Source organism: Chlorocebus sabaeus, chromosome 12 (genome assembly GCF_047675955.1).
Source record: "Chlorocebus sabaeus isolate Y175 chromosome 12, mChlSab1.0.hap1, whole genome shotgun sequence".
Classification (NCBI taxonomy): Eukaryota; Metazoa; Chordata; class Mammalia; order Primates; family Cercopithecidae; genus Chlorocebus; species Chlorocebus sabaeus.
The window spans coordinates 28,458,565-28,483,066 of record NC_132915.1 but is presented as its reverse complement, the minus strand read 5'-3'; the positions used below and the strand labels follow the sequence as shown (position 1 = coordinate 28,483,066).

The 24,502-nt window shown below is 46.4% G+C and overlaps 1 protein-coding gene across 2 annotated transcripts in view; it reads left to right on the top strand.

Annotated features, from left to right (window-relative positions):
* Nucleotides 1-7,493: 7,493 nt before the first annotated feature.
* TJP2 (tight junction protein 2) overlaps nt 7,494-24,502 on the top strand; it is a 138,583-nt gene continuing 121,574 nt past the window's right edge. Inside the window, exon 1 of one of the 2 annotated variants that reach the window (XM_007969438.3) lies at nt 7,494-7,938. The gene's annotated coding sequence lies outside the window, so the exon portion shown is untranslated. The remainder of the gene's footprint in view (nt 7,939-24,502) is intronic. The other variant, XM_007969434.3, reaches the window with a different exon arrangement.

Sequence of the window (24,502 nt, the reverse complement as noted above, 5' to 3'; positions counted from 1 at the left end):
CCTGGGTGGCAGAGTGAGATTCCGTCTCAAAAAAAGAAAAAAAAAAGAAAAATTAAATTAATATGCCACTCAGACACATATAGTAGCAACATCAACTCTATATACTAAATCAATGGTATGTGAATAAAACATGACATTAAATAATTTTCCTAAATTTTTTACCAACTTAGAGAATATAGAATTTCTTCAAATATCTCATTATTTTTTCTAGAGGTTTTTGTTTGTTTGTTTGTTTTTACCGAGATCCAAACAAGATTTACACATTGTATTTCAGTGATCTCTCTTAAGTATTTTAATCTACAGGTTTCTCCTCCACCTTTTTTTTTTTTTTGAGATGGAGTTTCGCTCTTGTTGCCTAGGCTGGAGTGCAATGGTCTGGATCTCCTGACCTCGTGATCCGCCCGCCTCGACCTCCCAAAGTGCTGGGATTACAGGCGTAAGCCACTGCACCCAGTCTTTTTTTTTTTTTTTTTTTTTTTTTTGAGACAGGGTCTCACTATTTTGCCCTGGCTGATCTTGAACTCCTGAGCTCCTGTGATCCTCCTGCCTCAGCCTCCCAAAGTGCTGGGATTATAGGCAGGGGCTATCACACCCAGCCTGAGTGATTTTTCTGTTAGGAGTTTTTTATATCCTGGACTTCATTTATTGCACACAGCAGTAGTGTAGTGTTGTTTAACACCTTCCTCTATTTCAAGAGTTTTTCTCAACAGTTAGTTGGATCTAGATGCTGGGTCAGACACTAGTTTGCTCTTTTTGGCAAGAATATGTCATTTGTGGTTGTATATTTCCATCAGACGGCACATAATGCCTGGTGATCTCCTTTTCTGTGATGTGAGCGGCTATTCAATGACCACTGCCTGGATCCATTATTTTATTAGAGTTTTACAAAATGCTGGTAATTCAAATGTTGTCGTTCCTTATTTATTGGCTGACATAATTTCCTCATCGAGTCTTCAGTTACCCTGAGATACAAGTGGTACACACACATCTTAGCTTGGGTCTTTCAGGAAGCAGAGAATAGAGACAAAGGCTTGACTGGAGAATGTGGTGATCCTAGGCAAAGAAGTGAGGGATGGGGAAGCAGGACAGACAATTCAAGGGAGCCTCACTGAGTAGGCTGCTGCTTCAGGTTCCTGACTGGTTGGTTGTGTGTGACCATATGAGTTGTATAGGACGAGTCTCGGGCTTCTTCATCTTGCGGGGAAAAGGGAGCAAGGTTTATCAGTTCTTATCCCCCACTGGTTAAATGTTAGACCATGAAACATTAACTCATTCACACTTCAGGGTGGTGGGTGCATGGGCACCCTGATAGCTTCCATGGATCCCCACACTGTCATTAAGAGAGAACCCCTGGAGTGGGAGGTAAGAGGTAAGATTTTTTTTTGTTTTTTGTTTTTTGAGCTGGAGTCTTGTTCTTGTCACCCAGGCTGGAGTGCAATGACACGATCTCAGCTCACTGCAACCTCTGCCTCCCGGGTTCAAGCGATTCTCCTGCCTCAGCCTCCTTAGTAGCTGGGATTACAGGCACCCACCACAGTGCCTGGCTAACTTTTGTATTTTTAGTAGAGACAGGGTTTCACCATGTTGGCCAGGCTGGTCTCGAACTCCTGACCTTGTGATTCGCTCGCCTAGGCCTCCCAAAGTGCTGGGATTATAGGCATGAACCGCCAAATGGTAAGGTGTGTGTTTTTGTTTTTGTTTTTTTTTTTGGGATGGAGTCTCACTCTGTTGCCCAGGTTGGAGTGCAATGGTACGATCTTGGCTCACTGCAATCTCCACCTCCCGGGTTCAAGAGATTCTCCTGCCTCAGTCTGCCAAATAGCTGGGACTACTGGTGCATGCCACCACGCCCAGCTAATTTTTGTATTTTTAGTGGAGATGGGGTTTCATCACGTGGGCCAGGGTGGTCTCTATCTCCTGACCTCGTGTTTTGTCCGCCTTGGCCTCCCAAAGTGCTGGGATTACAGGTGTAAGCCACCACGCCCGGCCAACCAAGTGGCACGGTTTTTAAGGGTTGTCCCTGCATGAAGCTGGTCAGAGCCCACCTGGAACTTGTTGCTACAGTAGTGGCTGGAATAAGACAGGTAAGGCCAAGAAGACCTGAAATGGTACATAGGAAATGTTAGATCCAAAAATTGCAACATGTGCAATTCTTTGCCTTCATTTACCATTTGCCAGCTTTCAAAATAATGAATTAGTTCTATTGTATTTCCAAAGTTGAGCAATTAAGATTTTTTAAAAAGCATCATTATGACTCATGGATATACAAATATTTGATATGTCTCAATTTATTGCTGTTATTTTTCTTATTGATGCTCAAATTTATTCCACTTTGGCCAGTAAGAGTTTCTACAAATTGGTTCCAGATGACATTTCAAATAAATTTGTTTCTGAGAGCTTCCTTGCTTTCTGAATTGGCAAGATATTCCAGGCTTATTTGGCATTCATCTTACTCTAGACCTATTATCAACCATGTCTCCAAGGATAAGTAGATTCTTTTGAAGGAAAATGGTATTTTGAGAGCATAGTGTGGGATCTGAGGATACTTGTTCCTATCAGTTTGGTTATTGTTTGTTTTCAGTGAGTAGATCGTGGACTTTATTAATTTTATTTATTTATTTATTTTAAGAAAAGTACATCATGAGTTATAAGTAATGATTCCAACTCAAATTTTAATATTGCTCAACTTCTTTGATTTTATGTTTATCTTTTACACTGAAAAATCTTGACTGGGCGCGGTGGCTCACGCCTGTAATCCCAGCACTTTGGGAGGCCGAGGCGGATGGATCACGAGGTCAGGAAATTGAGACCACCCTGGCCAACATGGCGAAACCCGTCTCCACTAAAAATACAAAAATTAGCCGGGCGTGGTGTCGGGTGCCTGTACTTCCAGCTACTCAGGCGGCGGAGGCAGGAGAATGGGGTGAACCCGGGACGCGGAGCTTACAGTGAGCGGAGATCGCGCACTGCACTCCAGCCTGGGCAACAGAATGAGACTGTCTCAAAAAAAAAAAAAAAAAGAAAAATCTTGATTTCTAAGGATATTAACATAATTACTGCTAACATTATGATTACTGAAAAAGGTTATAGTTTTTTTTTTTTTTTCTTAAAGTTCTCTTTGTCCTTAGGTATATCCCCAAAGGATATAGAGTCAAATAATTGTGGATTTTCTCGCTCAGTCATCCAGGCTGAAGTGGAGTGCAGTGGTGCGACCTCCGCTCACTGGGCTCAAGCAATTCTTGTGCCTCAGCCTCCATGCCTGGCTAATTTTTGTATTTTTACTTTATTTATTTGTTTGTTTATTTACTTACTTACTTACTTAGAGATGGAGTCTGACTCTGTTGCCCGGGCTGGAGTGCAATGGCACGATCTCAATTCACTGCAACCTCCGCCTTCTGGTTCAAGCGATTCTCCTGCCTCAGCCTCCTGAGTAGCTGGGATTACAGGCATGCACCACCACGCCCAGCTAGTTTTTTTGTATTTTCAGTAGAGACGGGGTTTCACCATGTTGGTCAGGCTGGTCTCAAATTCCTGACCTCATGATCCGCCCTCCTCGGCCTCCCAAAGTGCTGCGATTATAGGCTTGAGCCACCATGCCCGGCCCGGCCTTATTTTTGTGTTTTTAGTAGAGATATCCTGTTGACCAGGCTGGTCTCAAACTCCTGGCCTCAAGTGACCTGCCCGCCTCAACGTCCCAAAGTGCTGGGATCAAGAGCATGAGCCACTTTGTCCAGCCCCAATAATTAATTGTGTTTGTGTGTGGTTTTTTGTTTTTTGTTTTCTTTTGAGACAGAATCTGGCGCTATTGCCCAGGCTGGAGTCCAGCAGGGTGATCTGGGCTCACTGCAACCTCTGCCTCCCTGGTTCAAGTGATTGTTCTGCCTCAGCCTCCTGAGTGGCTGGGATTACAGGCATGTACCACCATGCCTGGCTAATTTTTGTATTTTTTTTTTAGTAGAGATGGGTTTTCTCCATGTTGACCAGGCTGGTCTCCAACTCCTGATGTCTTGTGATCTGGCCACCTCGGCCTCCCAAAGGGGTGAGCCATTGCTCCTGGCAATAATTGTGTTTTAAAGTCACTTTATATAACTTCCCTTTATACTATTAAGCTACCAACTTGATACCAGTGTTCATGTGTTGCATTTTGCTTTTTTTAAATTTAGTTTTGTTTCACAAGAATGTAAAACATTTATGTCATTCCAAAGTCGAATAGACAAAACGTGGTATATTCTCTCTTTTTTTTTTTTTAAGAGTCTTGCTCTGTTGCCCAGGCTGGAGTGCAGTGGCGGGATCTTGGCTCACTGCAACCTCTGCCTCCTGGGTTCAAGCAATTCTCTGCCTCAGCCTCCCAAGTAACTGGGATTACAGGCACCCGCCACCACGCCTGGGTAATTTTTTTTTACTGCTTTCATAGGTAAACAGGAGCATCCTACATACACCTTTATTACTTTGTTAATACCCTAGTTTCTGACAAATTGTTGTTCATCTTTCTTAAAATTGCAGTGTTCTTCAGGTTTGATCTTCCCTCTTGTTGAAATAAGTTGTTGATGGGTATCATCAGAAGTCTAACCTAAATGAAACTGAGTTTCTGCTTTTGTTTTGAGACATTGTCTTACTCTGTCACCCAGGCTGGAGTGCAGTGGCACAATCTCAGCTCACTGCAACCTCCGCCTCCCGGGTTCCCTGACTCAGCCTCCTAAGTAGCTCGGATTACAGGTGTGCACCATCATGCTTGGCTAATTTTGTATTTTTAGTAGAGACAGGGTTTTACCATATTGGCCTAGCTGGTCTCCGAACTCCTGACCTCGTGATCTGCCCACCTTGGCCTCCCAAAACGCTGGGATTATAGGCGTAAGCCACCATGTCCGGCCTAAACCTGAGTTTTATAAAAAGTACTGTTATCCATTCTATTACTTCTGGCAAAAGTTTGCGTGGGGAAGAAGAGTTTGGCAGTCCTAAGCAAAGTTGTCTGGAGTGAGTGATGGAATCCTACTCAGGATTTTGTGTGTGTGGTAAAATATACACAGCATAAAATGTATCGTTTTAACTTTTTTTTTTTTGAGATGGAGCCTCACTTTGTTGCCCAGGCTGGAGTGCAGAGTGCAATGGTGAGATCTCAGCTCACTGCAACCTCTGCTTCCCAGGTTCAAGCAATTCTCCTGCCTCAGCCTCCCGAGTAGGAATGGTATTACAGGCGTGCGCCAGCATGCCTAGCTAATTTTTGTATTTTTAGTGGAGATGGGGTTTCACCACGTTGACCAGGCTGGTCTGGAACTCCTGACCTCAAGTGATCCGCCTGCCTCAGCCTCCCAAAGTGCTGGGATTATAGTTTGAGCCACCCAGCCCAGCTGTTGTAACTTTTTTTTTTTTTTTTTTTAGAGGAGTGTCGCTCTGTAGCCCAGGCTGGAGTGCAGTGGTGCCATCTTGGCTCACTGCAAGCTCCGCCTCCCGGGTTCACGCCATTCTCCTGCCTCAGCCTCCTGAGTAGCTGGGACTACAGGCGCCCGCCACGACGCCCGGCTAATTTTTTTGTATTTTTAGTAGCGACGGGTTTTCACCCTGTGAGCCAGGATGGTCTGGATCTCCTGACCTCATGATCCACCCGTCTGGACCTCCCAAAGTGCTCGGATTACAGGCGTGAGCCACCGTGCCCAGCCCGTTTTAACCATTTTTAAGTGTAGAGTGTAAGGCACTGAAACCGCCTTTGCAGAACTATAACTGAGGAAATTATGACAGTGAAAGAAATCAGACCTAACTGACTCTATCTTGCTTCTAACCCTTAAGCTGTCCTTGTTCTTTCCTGGGCATAGGCAGAACTAACTTTGGGAAGGAATTCGGTTAATGGTTTGACTCTGAAACGAAATTGATAACAGCCCTATCCCGAAAATACACCCTTCTTGCCTGGGGTCCAGTCTGCCTTTGCATGACTAACAAATTAGCTACAAGATTAGAAATTAACAATTTAGGGGTCTTGCAGCTTCAGGATCCAAAAGTCTGAACCTCTCCAAATTTGCTCCTGTGGATAACATCACTATTGTAAAACCTAAGAGCAGTGCTTGAGATATTTTGCAGACTCTGCACTCGATGGATCAGCTGACACCACCCAGACCAAACCAGTTCTGCCATCGCAGATAAGGACAGAAGACATAGGAAAACCTAACTTCCACCCCGCTGTGATTCCATCTCCAACCTGAGCAATCGGCACTCCCCACTTCTGAAGCCCCTACCCGCCAAATTATCTTTAAAAACTCAGGGCAGGTTGCGGTGGCTCAGGCCTGTAATCCCAGCACTTTGGGAGGCCGAGGAGGGTGGATCACCTGAGGTCAGGAGTTCGACAGCAGCCTGGCCAACCTGGGAAATCCGTCTCCATGAAAAACGTAAAAATTAGCTGGGCGTGGTGGCGGGCGCCCGTAATCCCAGCTACTCAGGAAGTTGAGGGGAGAGAATCCCTGGAACTCAGGCGGAGGTTGCCGTGAGCCGAGATCGCACGTGCCACTGCCCTCCAGCCTGGGCGACAAGAGCGAAATTCGCTTTCAAACAAAACAAGCAAACAAAAAACCCGAAACCAACCAACCAACCAACCAAAATCTGATCCCCGAATGCGTGAAGAAACTGATTTGAGTAATAATAAAACTCCGGTCTACCGCACAGCCGGCTCTGCGTGAATTACTCATTCACCATTAAAATTCCCGTCTTGATAAATCGGCTCTGTCTACGCAGCGGGCAAGGTGAACCCACTGTGCAGTTACAGCATTATTAGGTATATTAACACTTGTGCAAACATCCCCACTCTCGGTCTCCAGAACTTTTTGTCATTCCACATTGAAACTCTACCGATTAAACACTAAGTCCCCATTCTCTTCCCAGGGTTTTTAACAAGCCGTGTTAAACCGAAGGGGCACCTGCTTGCCAGGTGGAGGGCTGGGCACTGGGAGGGTTCTGCCCTCCCGACTGAGCAGGGATTCCCGAGGTGACTAAGCAGGCTCTCTGGGTAGCGCTCCCGCCCTCACCTATTCTCCGGGTGGAGGAACCGGTATTTCCGGATTGGGGCCTCAGACCCAGTGATCCCGGCTAAGGGCGAGACTGGCGGGGGAGGGGAACGGAAGCGGGTCGTAAAAGTTAACTTTACACTAAAATCATTAACTTGTCTCACACCCCTCAATAAAACCGGTGACCTCTCCGCCCCTCCAAGAGCCCCCCGCGCACCCACAGTGGTCCACAACCATGCTTCCCGGGGGCTTTGAAGCGTAGAGGAGCTGACCTCCTCCTTGCCCACACCCTGGAGAGGATCAGGAAGCGGACCTGGGCACGCATAGAGAAAGAAGCCCAGCAAATTCCTCTTGCACCCGCTCTGAAAAGAAGCTCAGCTGCAGTTCTGTGTAAAAGAAAAGAGGCGGCAAAGTGGGCGCGCGGACTCCAGTGACAAAGGTCTCCTAGGCGGCCGCGGCCCCTGCCCCACCGCTGGGTGGCGTCCGTGCAGGCCCACCCTGTCCGCCCTTCCCGACACCCCAAAGTAGCGTTGCGAGCAGCTGCTTCTTCCTCCCGGGTCTCGCGCGCCCAGAACCCTCTGGTCTCAAGGAAGAAGGTGACAGCCGCCGCCCACCTCCTTCCCCTCCCGGCCGCCGCTCTCTGGCTCGCCACCGCCCAATTCCCCCTGCCCCCACCCTGGATTTTTTTTCCCCTTCTCTCAAACCTCTAAACAGGAAATAGCCCAAGTCACAATAATATACAGAAGCAGCCGCGGAGGCCGCTGGCGCCCTCCCATTCCCGGGGAGCCTCCCGCACTCCGGCTCGGGTGAAGTGCTGCCAGCGACGCGCGCAGGGAGCGCATGGGACACCAGCCCAGCAACTAGTGCCGCGTCGCCCAGCGCCCCGGAGAGCCGCCCTCGTCCTCGCCCAGCGCCCGACACCGCCGGCCGCGGCCGCCACCCGCTCTAGGCGAGTACCCTCCTCCGTCTCCCTCCCCGGCCCCGGTGCTGCCTGCAGCGCGCCCTGGGAGAGCCGCCGAGGCGCGGCAGCTTGTGCCCAGGCGTCGCCGAGATGCCTTCCCTCCTGTCCCTACTTTGGCCAGGGAATGATTTGGTGGGCGAGAATTCGCGCTGGTGCCCTGGGTCGTTTGTGCAGGCGGGGGTGAGGGGCAGCGCGAGTAAGTAGGGGTTGACGTCCTCTAGGTTTCTCTGCAGAGTGTGCGGTGTACTTCATCCGGCATTTACTTTTTCCCTGCTTCCCCATCGCCCCCGGGGCGGCAGCGCCTCACAGGGTCTCTTTGGGGGAATCATCAACAGGTGTGCCTGAACACGCACCTGCGGCAGCCACAGGTGTCTGGGAGCCACCTTCTTTCTCCTCCCTGGCCTGGCACCCTTTCACTCAAGGGATGGAAACTGTTTCACTTTCTGCTGAGCTTCTCTATTACCCGATTAAAAGGGCCTTTGAGTTTCTGTTGGCGCAGCCAACCGTATCTGGAGGGGGCAGGAGCCGGTGCCTTGGAGTGACGCGGACGGAGCGCGGCGCTGGTTATTGGAAGCTGGTGAGGCTGAGTGCCCGCTGAGCCTCCGCCGCCGGGCTTGAAAACTCCGCACTCCAGAGAGCTTGACTGTACAGCCCCGGAGGTGCTCGCCCTGCCCGCGCAGCCCGAAAAACGGGGATCTCCTCTGCCTAACGCGGCAGAGCCTTAGAAAACATTTAAACAACAACAGCAGCAACAAATTTCGCTTTCTGACCCATTTGTAAGGGAGGGGCCGAGCTTGTCAGCATATACAGGGCGTTGTCAGTTTTCCAGGGATGCATTGCAAAGTTCTTCTGTAGGGAGCTCTCAGTCAAAACCGAGTCAGAGATCTTTATGTTGGAAAAAGGCCACTGAATTCCAAGCATTCTTCGAGCTTGAGAAGGGCATTTTCAAGAGTGTTTTGAAGTTTGCACGAGGGCTTTCTGCGCAACTAAGTGTCTCAACTATCCTTATTGTCTGTGGCTGCTTCCCAGTCCCAGAGGTGGGCGGGTTCCATAGGGAGGCCTCCGCAGGCAGGTCTTCTGTCCAGGTTTCTAAACGCTTTTGGGTAAGTTAAGCCTTTAACCAATTCACTTGAGAGATACTATCTATCCTCTTCGTCTCCTGGTGAGGAGACTGTTATTCTATTGGTGATAGGGTGACATTCTGTGTACTTTGAAGTGTTCAGGTGTCTTGCCACTTTAAGTAAGGTCCATGTTCACGGTTGCATTACCTGGAGGCCTTTTGAAATGCAGGATCTCAGGCCCCACCCAGATCTGCTGAATCAAGATCACCTGAGGGATCCATTTGCACGTTAAACTCTGAGAAACGCTGGCCTAGGTATGTTGGAGGGAAATTTTCTGTTCAGCTTTCAAGGAGTGCTTTACATTTCCATCAAGTTATGTATTTGAATCTTTGTTTTGTCCACCAGGACAAACACTCTACAGCCGCATGGGTTAGAGCACCTGCACCCCAGGGTGACAGGAAATGTGATTAACATACTGGCCTGTGATTTTTTTTTTTTGATTCTATGATTTTTATGATTATATTTGGTAAAATATACATAAAATAAAATGTACCGTTTTAACCATTTAAAAATGTACCCTTAATTCACGGGCATTAAGTACATTCACAATGTTTTGTCACCATCACCACTACCTATTTCCAGAACTTTTTCATCATCCCAAACAGAAAGCCATTAGAATACCCTATTCCCTCCTTTCCTCAGCCCCTGGGCTTCTGGATACTTTTAATTATTATTATTATATTTTTTGGAGGAAGCAGAAGATGTTGACTAAGAATGTACAGTAAATGTCTCAAAAAATAAGAGAATGTATAGTAAATGTGTAGTAGAATCATGCTGGCAGAATATGAACAAACATTTGGGAATTCCTGGGTAGACAAAGCACTATAGCTCAAGGTTCTTAGAGTACATGTACTTTCTTTAATAGAGACAACTGTAAACCCTCAAGGGTTTCCTATTTTGACTGAAATGGAATGGAGTTACCCAGTGCTCAACCTGCTCTAATTAGCTATGCATAGATGCCTGATGATCTCTAACTCTGCACTTCTCTGAACTGGCCTCATCTTAGGTGTCCTGTTGATATTGGGTTTAGTTTTTTGTTTTTGTTTTTTCATTATTTTATTTTATTTTTTGAGACAGAAACTTGCTGTGTTTCCAGGCTAGAGTGTAGTGGTGCAATTTTGCTTCACTGCAGCTTCAACCTCTCAGGCTCAAGTGATCCTCCCACCTCAGCCTCCCAAGTAGCTGGGACTACAGGTGCACGCTACCATGCCTGGCTAATTTTGTTTATTTTTGTAGAGGCTAGTTTATTATTATTATTATTCTGTAGATCGGGTTCTCGCTTTGCTGCCCAGTCTGGTCTCGAACTCCTGGCTTTAAGCCATCCTCCCGCCTTGGCCTCCCAAAGTGTTGGTATTACAGGTGAGAGCCTCCACTATTTTTTCTTGACCCTTGACTCTTCTTGTGTTATGACTTTCATCAGAATGAGGTTATCAACTTGTAGTAAGAATTTACAGCTTCCTTTGATTGAAAAGTCCCTTTGAAATGGTGAATGAAGATAATTCAAACGGCAAGATTTGGCAGAACATTCTCTCTTCAGAAGATTCCTGCATTCACAGACTTTCAGAATGTTATTACTTCCTTTTAATTCTAGTAAGGCAGGAGAGAAAAGGTTTGCCCTCCTACAGTATGTTCTCTTCTGAAATAACAACATAGTTCAGAGTTTTATTTGGTAAATGGATGCATTTTGCAATCTACATAAGAAAACATTTCTTAGAAAATGTCCAGTGAATGGTTTTATCACTGATTCAGTGATGTTTGGGGAATCACATGGTAGCTTAGTAAAAGTGGAAACTCTCTAAATATTCCAGATTTACTAAGTCAAACTCTTTTTTTGTTTGTTTTTTTGAGATGGAGTTTCACTCTTGTCACCCAGGCTGGAGTGCAATGACGCAATCTTAGCTTACTGCAACTTCTGCTTCCCAGGCTCAAGCGATTTTCCTGCCTTAGCCTCCCAAGTAGCTGGGACTACAGGCATGTGCTGCCACGCCCAGCTAATTTTTGTATTTTTAGTAGAGATGGGGTTTCTCCATGTTAGTTAGGCTGGTCTCAAACTCCTGACCTCAGGTGATCCACCTACCTCGGCTTCCCAAAGTGCTGGGATTACAAGTGTGAGCCACTGTGCCTGGCCAAGTCAAAGTCTTTATACTACAATCTGTGCATTTAATAGCACCCTGAGTGATTTTTTTTTTTTTTTTTTTAGACAGAGTCTAACTCTGTCATCCAGGTTGGAGTGCACTGGCACCATCTCAGCTCACTGCAACCTCTGCCTCCTGGGTTCAAGCAATTCTCGTGCCTCAGTCTCCCAAGCAGCTGTGACTACAGGCATGCACCACAATGCCCAGCTAATTTTTAGTAGAGACGGGGTTTGTCCATGTTGGCCAGGCTGGTCTTGAACTCCTGGCCTCAGGTGATCTGCCCACCTCGGCTTCCACCTCCCAAAGTGCTGGATTACAGGCATGAGCCACTGCACCTGGCCCACCTTGATTCTGATATGTAACTAGGTTTGGGGGTCACTAAAATAAACACACATGCCCACGCACACACACTTGAATGTGAGTGCAAACCAAGATATAAAATTAATCTGAAGTTACAAGAGAACACAATTTTATATACAACATGAAATAAAATTAACAATAGTTTCTTCCTTATAATTAGGTAGACAGTTCAAGTTTGGCAAATCTAATCAGCACCTTTTGATATTGATCGTCACTGAACTTTAGAATCCCCAGTGTCCAGAACTACTGGACTCCATAGGAGATATCAAGGTACTGGGCTAGTATTTGATTTAGCATTAATGAACATTAGTTGTGCACCCATTGCGAAACAGGGTTTTTCAGATATACTCCCATTAAATCTTTATGACAACCGTGAGCGTGGTATTTCTTTTTTTCTCATTTTACGGAAGAGAAAATTGAGGCCACTTCGAGTCTTCTTGCTTGAAATCATGATTCTTTTCATGGTCCTCCCACGTAGAATAAGAAATTCCTTACTCCCCTTCACCTCAAACAGTTATATTGAGATGTAATGCATGACAAGCTGCGTACAGTATTCATAAATTCTTCATTCAAATCTTTTGGAACATCAGGTACTGTGCTAGGCCCTGAGGCAAATAAAAGGATGAGCCAAAATGGAAATAAATTTCAAAACAGCAAAGGACTCAAAAGCAAAAGGTTCTTTCCATGGTACCATGAGACCTCCAATGAGTTAGATTATACTTGAATGGGGTCTTAGGTTGGCTAGGCCAGCTCCCCTAAAAATCAAGTCTTGGGCATTTTCTTATTGAGATGGGTCAGAAGTGTCATCTCCGCATGACAGTACCTACCTGGCACCCTGAAATGCTACACAGTGTGAAAGAAAGGACCCAGGATTTAGGTGCGGAAGAACTGACCTCTGCTATGACCAGCTGAATGAACCACAGTAAATCTCATAAGCTCGGAGCTGCCACATGCGGTTCTATAAAATAAAGGAAATAATTATCTTGCTCCTGAATTATAGTGAAGACTCAAAAAGACCTTATTTGTACAAGGGCTTGTAAAATGTAAAATGATAACAAAGGCTGCTCACCTCCATTTGGGGGAAATTTATAATGTAAAGGAAGTAGAAAAAGCCATACATTGACCTAGCACTTTTCAGTTTACTTTTTAGTTAACTGAGGCTATCTATAAATCTCTTTTAGCTTTGGCCATTTTTGTTTTAAATAGTTACATTGAGATATAATTCACATACTATATAATTCACCTATTTAGTCTACAATTCAATGTCTTTTAGTATATTCGTGGAGTTGTTAACCATCACCACAATCAATATTGAGAGATTTTCAAGGCTAGGTGTGGTAGCTCGTGCCTGTAATCCCAGCAGTTTGGAAGGCTGAGGTGGGAGGATTGCTTGAGCCCGGGAGTTCAAGTCCAGCCTGGGCAACATAGGGAGACCCCTGTCTCTACAAAAACCTTAAAAATTAGCTGGGCATGGTAGTCTATGCCTATAGTACCGGCTACTCAGGAGACCGGCTACTCAGGAGTCTATGCCTATAGTACCGGCTACACTTGAGCCCAAGAGATTGGGGTTTCGGCAAGCTATGATCATGCCCCTGGACTCTAGCCTGGGTGACACAGTAAGACCCTGTCTCAAAAAAAATAAACATTAAAAAAAAGAAAGATGTTTTTAATGCCCCCCAAAGAACATTTTCCCCAGTAAACCCCCTCCACCCCTTAGCTGGCTCCTGTCAATATTCCCCCCCCACCCCCAACTAGGCTACCAGGAATCTACTTTCTGTCCCTATAGATTAGCCTATTCTGAACTTTTCATAGAAGTGGAATCATAGACTATGTGGCCCTTCATGTTTGGCTTCTTTCACTTAGCATGTTTGTGAGGTTTATCTATGGGAGCTGTGGTTCATGCCAGTAATCCCACTCCTTTGGGGGACCAAGGTGGGAGGATCACCTGAGTCCAGGAGTTTGAGACCAGCCTGGGCAACATGGTGAAACCTGTCTCTACAGAAACAAAAACTAAAGGCTTATGTACATTGTAGTATGTATATGTTCCTTTTTTTTTTTTTGAGTCAGGATCTTGCTCTGTTGCCCAGGCTGGAGTGCAGTGGCACGGTCATGTTTCACTGCTGCAGCCTTGAACTTCAGGCCTCAAGCAGTCCTCCTGCCTCAGCCTCCCAAAGTGCTAAGATTATAGGTGTGAGCCATCATGCCAGGCCACTACTTTATTCTTTTTATTGCTGAATAATCATCCATTGCATGAACATGTCATGTTTTGCTGATCCATTTATCCATCATGGGCATCTGGATTGTTTCTGCTTTTTGGCTGTTATGAACAATGTTGCTATGAACACTCATGTACAGGTTTTTATGTGGACATATGTTTTCATTTGCTTGGGTACATACCTAGAAGTGGCAAATATATGGTAACTCCATATTTAATATTTTCAGGAATTGCCACACTGTTTTCCAGAATGGCTACATTCTTCTACAGTCCCACCAGCCAGGTATTCGGGGTGCCAATTCCACGTCTTCATACACATACATTATTACTGTTGTCTGTCTTTTTAAATTTTAACCATGCTAGTTGGTGTGTGATTTTGGATTTTACTTCTTTGATGGCTAATGATGTTGAATATTTAACTTTTCATGTGCTTATTAGACCATTCTTCCTGGACTTTTTTCTTGATTCTTTTCCAAGGGAAAATGACACAGGGTAAGAGGAAATGCTGTTTTGAATAGATTCTCCAGTTTCAATGGTTTATTTTTATTTATTTATTTTTTTTTGAGACGGAGTCTCGCTTTGTCGCCCAGGCTGGAGTGCAGTGGCGCAATCTCGGCTCACTGCAAGCTCCGCCTCCCGGGTTCACGCCATTCTCCTGCCTCAGCCTCCCGAGTAGCTGGGACTACAGGCGCCCGCCACTGCGCCCGGCTAATTTTTTTTTCTATTTTTAGTAGAGACGGGGTTTCACCGTGTTAGCCAGGATGGTCTCGATCTCCTGACCTTGTGATCCGCCCGCCTCGGCCTCCCAAAGTGCTGGGATTACAGGCGCGAGCCACCGCGCCCGGCCTCAATGGTTTAGATGAGAATACTGAAAATGTAAATTGAGCCCTTTGCTCTTTAGGAGTTTCTTTCAGCTTAGGCCTCCGGGCCTAGTATAATACCTGATGTTCCTAAAGATTTGAATGAAGAATTAATGAATACATAGTTTCTTGGGGTTGATGGGGAGTAAGTAAGCAGGGACTTCCTATTCTACCTGCTGACTTAATGTCCATGAAAAAAATCATACACTAAGATGTTAATAACGCACACACACAAATGGGCTAGTGCACATGGTGGACATTTTAAACTCTTTCACCACAATATTTATTGATTAACATCTGTCAGGGCCAGATGAGGTGGTTCATGCCTGTAATACCAGGGAGAGGTATTTGGGAAGCTGAGGTGGGCAGATCCCTTGAATCCAAGAGTTCCAGACCAGCCTGGCCAACATAGTGAAACCCGGTCTCTACTAAAAATATGAAAAATTAGCCAGGCATGGTGGCGTGTGCCTGTCCTCCCAGCAACTTAGGAGGCTGAGGTGGGAGAATCCTTTATGCCTGGGAGGTCAAGGCTTCAGTGAGCTGTGATTGCACCACTGCACTCCACCTGGGCAACAGAGCAAGACTTGTCCCCTACCCCCCCCAAAAAATCCGTCAATTCTACTTACTAAAATATACAATAATGTACTTTAAAATCATATTAATACATTGTCTACATATTTTATTAGGGTACTCTTTATTTTATTCTCAAGTACTGCCAAATGAAGAGTACACTAAGGCTGGGCACAGTGTCTCACGCCTGTAATCCTAGCACCTTGGAAGGCTGAGGCATGCAGATCACTTGAGGTCAGGAGTTCGAGACTAAAACTGGGCGCGGTGGCTCACGCCTGTAATCCTAGCACCTTGGAAGGCTGAGGCATGCAGATCACTTGAGGTCAGGAGTTCGAGACTAAAACCGGGCGCGGTGGCTCACGCCTGTAATCCCAGCACTTTGGGAAGCTGAGGCAGGAGGATCACCTGAGGTCAGGAGTTCGAGACCAGCCTGGCCAACATAGTGAAACCCCATCTCTACTAAAAATACAAAAATTAACTGGGTGTGGTGGCATGCCTGTAACCCCAGCTACTTGGGAGGCTGAGGCAGGAAAATCGCTTGAACCCAGGAGGCGGAGGTTGTAGTGAGCTGAGATCATGCCATTGCACTATAGCCTGGGGGACAACAGCGAAACTCTGTCTCAAAAAAAAGAGTAAAAAAAGAGTAGATTAATAAGACATTTTTCACGAGTCAGTGCATTTTCGTTCTTTCTTTCCCAAGCTGCATGGCAGTGTTTTTTCTTTGTAGCCATGGAGAATTATCTTCGTTCTCTACAGTCACAAGCCAGTATTGAGTTTCTTAAATATCTGTTGTGTTTTGGAGGCTCGCTATATTGACCTCAGGTTATACTGTTTGGATCTTGTATTATGGGGAAATGTCGGTAATAGCAGAGAACTAGGGATGTCAGCTGGATTTAGAAAAAGAAAACTTCCATTTGAGGATTCTTTGAGACAGCAGTGGGATAGGTGAATGGAAGTGTGTAGTGCAGTGATTCTCAAACATTAGTTTGCATCTGAACCATCTGGAAGGCTTGTCAAAATACAGATCGCAGACCCCCCTCCTGGAATTTCTGATTGCGTAGATTGGGCGTGGGGGCTCAAGAATCTGTATCTAAGAGTGCCCACCCAGGTCATGCTGCTGCTGCTGCTCTGGGAATCCCACTTTGAGAACCAGCGGTTTGGAGGCCTTTGGAAGTGTGGGATCGGAACTTGCTGAGGGAAGGGGCGGGCTTGAGGCTGGTCTGGGCATCCTGTGTGTGTGGGGACTTGGTGGAGCCGTGGAAGTAGGTACCAGCCAAAGCAGGGCGCATAGACAAGTGCTGAGGGCGAATGCAGGAATACTGTGGGGAGGGGTGGCTGCGAGGCAGATCAGAGCCAGCTAAGAGATGGGGAAGGAATGGACAGAGGGTTATGAGGAGACCTGGGTGAGTGAAGACCCACAAACTCCTCTGTAAAGGTTCAGGAGAGTGAGAACATGTATCGGTGTTGGTGTCGGGGAGGGACTGAGCGGTCACCCGGATGGTAGGTGTAGTAGCTGTGCAGGCCTGGCCTTTCCACCATACCTTCAGGAAGGGCAGCATCCCTGGGCAGTGGGATGTGCTGCTTGTGGCCACAGGGTCACATGTGGACTTTCCTGTAAGATTAGGGAATTCCTTCAGTCTTTCCGGCCATAGACCCAGGGGTCGTGACTAAGTTCTCTCCCTCTTTCTGCCTGTCACTGATAATCAACCTAAAACCAGGATGAGTTTTACAAACCAGAAGCAAAGGTTCTTTGTGCAAGGAGTTACTGTCATCTCTAAAACTGGAGTTTGTGTCCTTGTGTGCATTTGCCTGCTCAGCTTAATAGCTTTAGGCATCCAGTCTTCTTAGCATAACTTGATATAAGCCGATTCTGAGTGGGTGCTGACATATGGAAGTGTTTTTGACAATCCATGTTGTGAAGGTCAGGACGTTTGCTATAGGAAAGAAATCCAAGAAGGGCAGTGGCCGACTGGTGCTGGGTCCTCTGAAAGTGAGCTGTGTTCTACCCTTCCCACTCATGTCACAAAGCTGAGAGAAACATCCCCTAATTTGATTGTATATTTCATTTTAAAGGAATCCTCATCGTGTCTGAGGATGTAAAATATTTCTCTTGGGTTTCGGAAAGAGGCCAAAGCCTGCCCCAAAGTGTTCTCTGTTATCCTTCGGGGCACCTGTTGTTAGCAGAGAGCAAGGTGATTTAATATCAGTGCTTGTAAACCAACTGCCTGGTGACTTGCTGTGTGGTCAGGAGTAGCAGCTCCTTAGTTTAGACTTTCCAATTTGCCCTTGATCCCACTCACCCCTTTGCACACATGAACATTCCTGCTGGCCCCTTTAGGCCCTGGGTATGCAATTCCTCTGGTTAATGGACAGGACTGGACAGGAAATATTTCACAACCCTGCATCTGTGGAGAGGGAGTGTCTTGGAATCCCCAAGACCACCCCCCCAAGTTTCGATGATTCAGTAGGAGGACTCACAGGACTCAGCATAGGATTGTACTCATGGCTATGATTTATTATGGCTCAAAGATGCAAAGCAAAATAAACCAAGGGGAAAAGTACAGGAGCGAAGTCCAAGGAAACCAGGCACAAGCTTCCAAGGTTCCTCTCCCAGTGGAGTTACACGTGATGTGCTGAATTCCCTGGCAACTAGTTGTGACCACACGTGTGAAATGTTATCAACCAGGGAAGCTTGTAAGGGACTCGCTGTCCCGGATTTTTACAGGGGGATTGTTACACTGGTGTCCTCTGCCTACCAGCTACCCACATTTCAGACTCACACAAGGAAAGCAGCTGTTCAGCATAAACCACATGGTTTGTACAGTTTAGGGACGGTGTGGCTCTTACCAGTCCTGGCAATGGTGGGAATCCAAATTCTCAGGCATCAGCTGAGAGCCACCTTGTAAGTGGATCTTTCACAGGATAACAGTCAGGCTTGCTATGTTACCTTTTGGATGGGGATGAGAGTGGCAGGTGAGGATGGTGGTGGGGACCCCTGAACTTGGAGAAGGGATCTGTTAATGCAGCCTCAGGGCCTGGTACTGCAGGAGAAGGTGGAAGGAAGTGAACTGGGGTTTTGCACTTAGATCCTGGGTTCAGAATAACTGGGATTCCCACACTACAGGGATAGGGAAGGATGGAAAAGAGTTCAAAGTCCTGTGCATTCATTCATCCATTTATTCATTCTTAACAGGGGCTTATCAATGCCTATACCCTTTGAGGCACTGTGCCAAGGTGCTAAGGCTACCATGGTGAGCAGGGTAAAGTCTCTGTCCTCATGGGACCCACTTCTAGAGGGAATGAATGAGGAAAAGGGCAGTTAAATCATTGCTATGGGGATATACCAAGGGCCCTAGGGTATCCACCTGGTAGACTTAGTGGGAGTCAGAAGGCACGAATTTTATAATCAGACCAAACTGGGTAGGAATCACACCTCTAGTATTTATTACCTGTGTGCCTTGGGCAAGTTACTTAGTCACCTGGTACCTAGATTTCTTCATTTCTTCATCTAAAAACAGGGACAATTTATAACCTTTTTAAAAGATAGGGTCTCACTGTGTTGCCCAGGCTGCAGTGGCACAATCTCGACTCACTGAAACCTCTGCGTCCTGGATTCAAAGGATCCTTCTACCTCAGCCTCCCAAATAGCTGGGACTACAGGCATGTGCCATCACACCCGGCTAATTTCTGTATTTTTTGTAGAGACAGGGTTTCAACATATTGCCCAGGCTGGTCTCGAACGCTTGAGCTCAAGCAATTCTCCTGCCTTGGCCTCCCAAAGTGCTGGGATTACAGGCATGAGCCACCACGCCCACCTTTTCTTTTAAGGCTGTTGGGAGAACTAAACAAGATCATGTATGTAGGGTACTTATTTCAGGGGCTGGCACAGTAGAAATGCTCACTAAATAATGACTTAGCGACGCCTAGCCAAGGAGAGGTGTGTGTTCACCAGAAAGACTGGCATCTGCTGCATCCTCACTCTGCAAGTCACTTCAGAGGCGTTCCCTTCAGCCCTGGGCTCATAGGTGCACACAAGCCTGCATTCCTGCCACATTGCTCCGCTTACTGGTCTAAGAATGCTTTCCTGTTTCATTTTTCTGGGTTTTTTTTTTTGTTTTTTTTTTTTGTTTTTTTTTTGAGACGGGGTCTCTGTCACCCAGGCTGGAGTACAGTGGCTGATCTTGGCTGACTGCAGTCTCCGCCTCCTGAGTTCAAGTGATTCCTCTGCCTCAGCCTCCTGAGTAGCTGGGACTACAGCGTGCGCCACCATGCGCAGCTAAGTTTTGTATTTTTAGTAGAGATGAGGTTTCATTCACCATGTTACCCAGGTTGGTCTCGAACTCCTGATCTCAAGTGACCCGCCTGCCTCGGCCTCCCAATGTTCTGGAATTACAGATGTGAGCCACCATGCCCAGCCTCATTTTTCTGGCTCTTGAAGGCACTTTTCTCTTTGCCTGGATGCCCCAGATTTCTTTTGTCAGCCTAAGGAATGTGTACACCTATTATTAAGACCCAACTCAAGTACTTTCTCTTTTATCTCTTTCTCTTTCCCGAGCCAAGCCCCTTGGACAGGATTGTTCATGCTCTTCTTTGTCCTAGTTTGACCATGTCCTGGTTCCATGGTCACTCCCATCCATATGACAGCATGCTGGGTCGCAGTTGCTCGTTGCTCCATTAGACTGGGTGATTCTTGAGGGCAAGGATGATGTGGTCTTATTTGAATCTCCAATGTCAATCAGAGTGTTTGGTAGGGACCGGCTCAGGGGATGTGGAGGGAATGAATGAATGAGTATGGAGTTGGACTAGAACACCCAACATGAAATGGATACAATGTCAGCAAAATAGGTCTCTGCCCTCAGAGCAGAGCTTACAGTCTGGAGGAGGCAGATGGTGAACAGGTAAACATAAATATAACCATTAGAGACTGAGCAGTGACACAAGTCCTGCAGCAGGTGCAGGTAGTCTCTCCTGGGAAGAGGGAGAAATAGGAGGTTGCAATGTTGATACCCTGGGCAAGGGGGGGTTGTTGTCTGGAGTGTGGATGGTGGTGGAGGCCTGAAGGGCTGGTCCTGTGGGGTACACACCTGGAGAGCTAGGAGTCCTCCAGATGGAGGTGGAGCGTGGAGCAGTGGTCACTAGCACCTCAGCTGCCAGAGGGCAGGACTGCAGCAAGATCTAAGTGTCCACTTGGAAGGCTGAAGTGTTCCACTCAAGAAAGACAAACTGGGGTCAAGAAACCCAGGGTTGATAGAGGAAGTATGACCCAGCAACCTGAAAGACCTGTCTGAGCTGTGCCTTAGTCAGCTCGGGCTGCCATAATGAAGTACCAATGACTAGGTGGGTTGAGTAACAGACATTTGTTTCTCAGCGCTCTGGAGACATGAGGTTTGATACCAGGTGCCAGCATGGTTGGGTTCTTGCTGAGGGCCCTTTTCCTGGCTTGCAGACAGCTACCATCTTGCTATGTGCTCACATGGCCTTTCCTAGTTGCATTGAGTATGGAGGGAGAGAGAGAGAGAGAGAGAGAGAGAGAGAGAGAGAGAGAGAGAAACAGAGAGAGAGAGAGAGAGGGAGAGAGAGCTGTTTCTCCTTCTCCCTCTTGTTGTAAGGACACTAATCCCATCATGAGGTTCCCACCCTCATGACCTCATCTAAACCTAATTACCTCCCAAAAGTCCTATCTCCAAATACCATCGCACTGGAGGTTAGGGCTTCAACATATGAATTTTGGGGAGATACAGACATTCAGTTCTTAGCAACCCAGGCCAATAACTATTTGCTGAGTAAATAATCATGGCTGGCACTCTAATAGCACTTTGGATGGGACAGGACCTAAGTGTTTTGCATATAGTCATTACATTTCATTCTCAAACATATTATCCCCAGTTTATAGATGAGGAAACCCAGGCCCTGAAGAGTTTAAGTGATTTGCTAATTAAGTGTGAACCTGGGATTCTGATCAGGCAGTGTGCTTCGAGAGTCTGGGGTTTTTTTTTGTTGTTGTTTGTTTTTTGAGGCAGAGTCTTGCTCTGTCACCCAGACTGGAGTGCAGTGACACGATCTCATCTCACTGAAACCTCTGCCTCCCGGATTCAAGTGATTCTCCTGCCTCAGCCCCCAAGTGGCTGGGATTACAGGCACGAGCCACTACACCTAGCTAATTTTTTTTTTTTTTGAGACGGAGTTTCACTCTTGCCAGGCTGGAGTGCAGGGGTGCGATCTCGGCTCACTGCAACCACCACCTCCTGGGTTCAAGCGATTCTCCTGCCTCAGCCTCCCGAGTAGCTGGGACTATAGGCTTGCACCACCACACCCAGCTAATTTTTGTGTTTTTGGTACAGACGGGGTTTTACCATGTTGGCCAGGATGCTCTCGATTTCTTGACCTCGTGATTCACCTGCCTCGGCTTCCCAAAGTGCTGGGATTACAGGTGTAAGGCACCGTGCTTGGCCTAATTTTTGCATTTTTAGTAGAGATGGTATTTCGCCATGTTGGCCAGGCTGGTCTCAAACTCCTGGCCTCACGTGATCCATTCGCCTCAGCCTCCCAAAGTGCTGAGATTACAGCCATGAGTCATCCCGCCCAGCCAAGTCTAGGGTCTTAATCATTATATATGCCTGACTCTTAAGAAGTAAACTCTAATATTACTGGACATCTGTCAAGTGCTAGTTCCTGAGTGAGGAGAGATATTAGAGATAGAAGGATAACTATGACATCATACCTACCTTTTAGGCTATCTCAGAATGCTCAAAGAGACATCATTTTTTGATGTCAATTCAAATTTGATACCACCAAGAAACTTTTGTCTTTGTGGTCCATAGAACCAATAGCAGAGGAAAGTGTTTTGCAATTTCAAAATGTGTCTTGTGGCTGAACTGCAGACAAAAAAATAGGTTTCTTTAAGAATAATGGGTGCAGTGGCTCATGTCTATAATTCCAGCACTTTGGGAGGCCAAAGCGGGAGGATCACTTGAGACCAGGAGTTTGAGACCAGTCTGCGTGACATCATGAGACCTCATCTCTGCTGAAAAAAATAAATAAATAATGAACTGAGTCATCAAGTTAAAATGTACAATTCATTTTAGTAGAGTGTATACTATGAGGAGAATAACTTCAATGATGGTAAAAGGTATTCTAAAATTTATAATACTAATCAAATCATAATACAGTTTGAGAAAATGTAGAACTACTTATGTAAAAAAGTTTTTTTTAGCTAAAAATAAATGTAGATGATTTGGAAATATTTTATAGGAAAAATTTAGAACAAAATGTCTTAAAGACTTTGCAGTGTTTCTGGATCTTGACTACTAGGGTCACGTGCAAGCTCAGTGAATGCAGGAGGAAACTCACATCCATTTCCTGGTTGGGGGTGTCTGGGGCAAAACTCAGCCCATGAGGGAGAGGGAGAGGATGAGGAGGACAATGACCCCTTGGTGAGAAGCCTGGTGATGGTGGTAGGGGGTGTTCACTCAGGCTTCCTGGAGAAGGAGAAGGAAGAGGATATCCTCTTGTCATGAACTCCACATTTGGATTCACTGGAAACAGATTTGGGAAAGAGCAGGAGGAGAGGGAAGAGGTTGGGACCCTCCTGTCTCTAAGGAAGCAACACCCACTGCTCAGAGCAATGCTCTGTGTGTGTCATCAGCCTGACCAACATGGAGAAACCCCATCTCTACTCAAAATACAAAATTAGCTGGGCACGGTGGCGCATGCCTGTAATCCCAGCTACCTGGGAGACTGAGGCAGGAGAATCGCTTGAACCTGGAAGGCAGATGTTGTAGTGAGCTGAGATCACACCACTGCACTCCAGCCTGGGTGACACAGCGAGACTCCATCTCAAAAAAAAAAAAAAAAAAGGGCTGGGTGCAGTGGCTCAGGCCTATAATCCCAGCATTTTGGGAGGCCAAGGTGGGCAGATCACCTGAGGTCAGGAGTTCGAGACCAGTCTGGCCAACATGGTAAAACTCTGTCTCTACTAAAAATACAAAAAAATTAGCTGAGTGTGGTGGCTCGCACCTGTAATCCCAGCTGCTGGGGAGGCTGAGGTGGGAGAATTGCTTGAACCCTGGAGGCGGAGGTTGCAGTGAGCTGAGATTGAGCCGCTGCACTCCAGCGTGGGTGATAGAGTGAGATTTCATCTCAAAAAAACAACCAAACAAATAAACAAAATCTTTTAGTTTAGTCAGTGTTATGGGTTGAATTGTATTTCCCACCTCCAAAATTCATATGTTCAAGTCCCAACCCCCAGTTCCTCAGAATGTGCCTTTATTTGGAGATGCGGTGTTTATAGAGTTAATCAAGCTAAAATGAGATCATTAAGGTGGGCCCTAATCCAATCTGTTCCTATAAGAGGAGGAAATTTGGACACAGACACATACAGAGGGAGGGTGATGTGGAGCCATAGAGAAAAGATGGGCCTTCGCAAGCTAGAGAGAGTGACCTGGAGCAGCTCCTTCCCTCACAGACCTTGCAGGACCCACCCTCCCAGCACCTTGGTCTTAGATTTGCAAGCATGAGATAATGAATTTCTGTTGTTGAAGCCACCCAGTCTGTGGTATTTTCTTGTGGCAGCCCCAGGAAACTAATTCAGGCAGAATAAGAAATTCTACCTAAAATCAAGAGAGCTATTAATGCAGCAGCTCGTGGCACAGCTACCATCGCCCATTGATGAGCAGCGAGAGCGAGACCAGGTCTCCTGTAGCCAGGTCCTTCTGTCTCGAACTCGACAGTGTCTCCTGGGTTTACCAAGAGCAACAGCTCTGTAGCAGGACAAAGTTCCTCCATAGGGCCCTATATTGCCACAGAGTCCCCTGAGGCCTTTCTGGCCAACTGGAGCACAACACTGTGGTCACTGGGCAGGCTTCTGCCTGGAGTCAAACCTTTGTCTAGAGCAAGTAGGTGACCGCTGCCAAGAGCGTTGGGGGCAGGCTTAGATCAGTATGGAACTCAAACACCCTCAGAGCTGCCCCGGCCTCCTTCTTTCCTCTGCTTAATCTTCCATGACCTCAGAGTGCCCACCCTTTCCTCCGCACGTGCTTAAACACATTTTAAGTCATCGTGGTTCCAGTTTTAATAGATGAAGCCCAAAGTACGTGAGAAGGCAGAATAGGAACACCCAACCCAGTCTGGGGATTCAACCAAAGAAAGCTTTCTGGAAGAAATGAAGCCACAACTAGTCAGCAAGGAAATTAAAATACACTTACACGGTGTATATTATGTGCTGGATGTTACATGTGCTAAATGCTTTCCATGTAATAACTGGTGTAATTTTAAAAACAACTCTATGAGGTA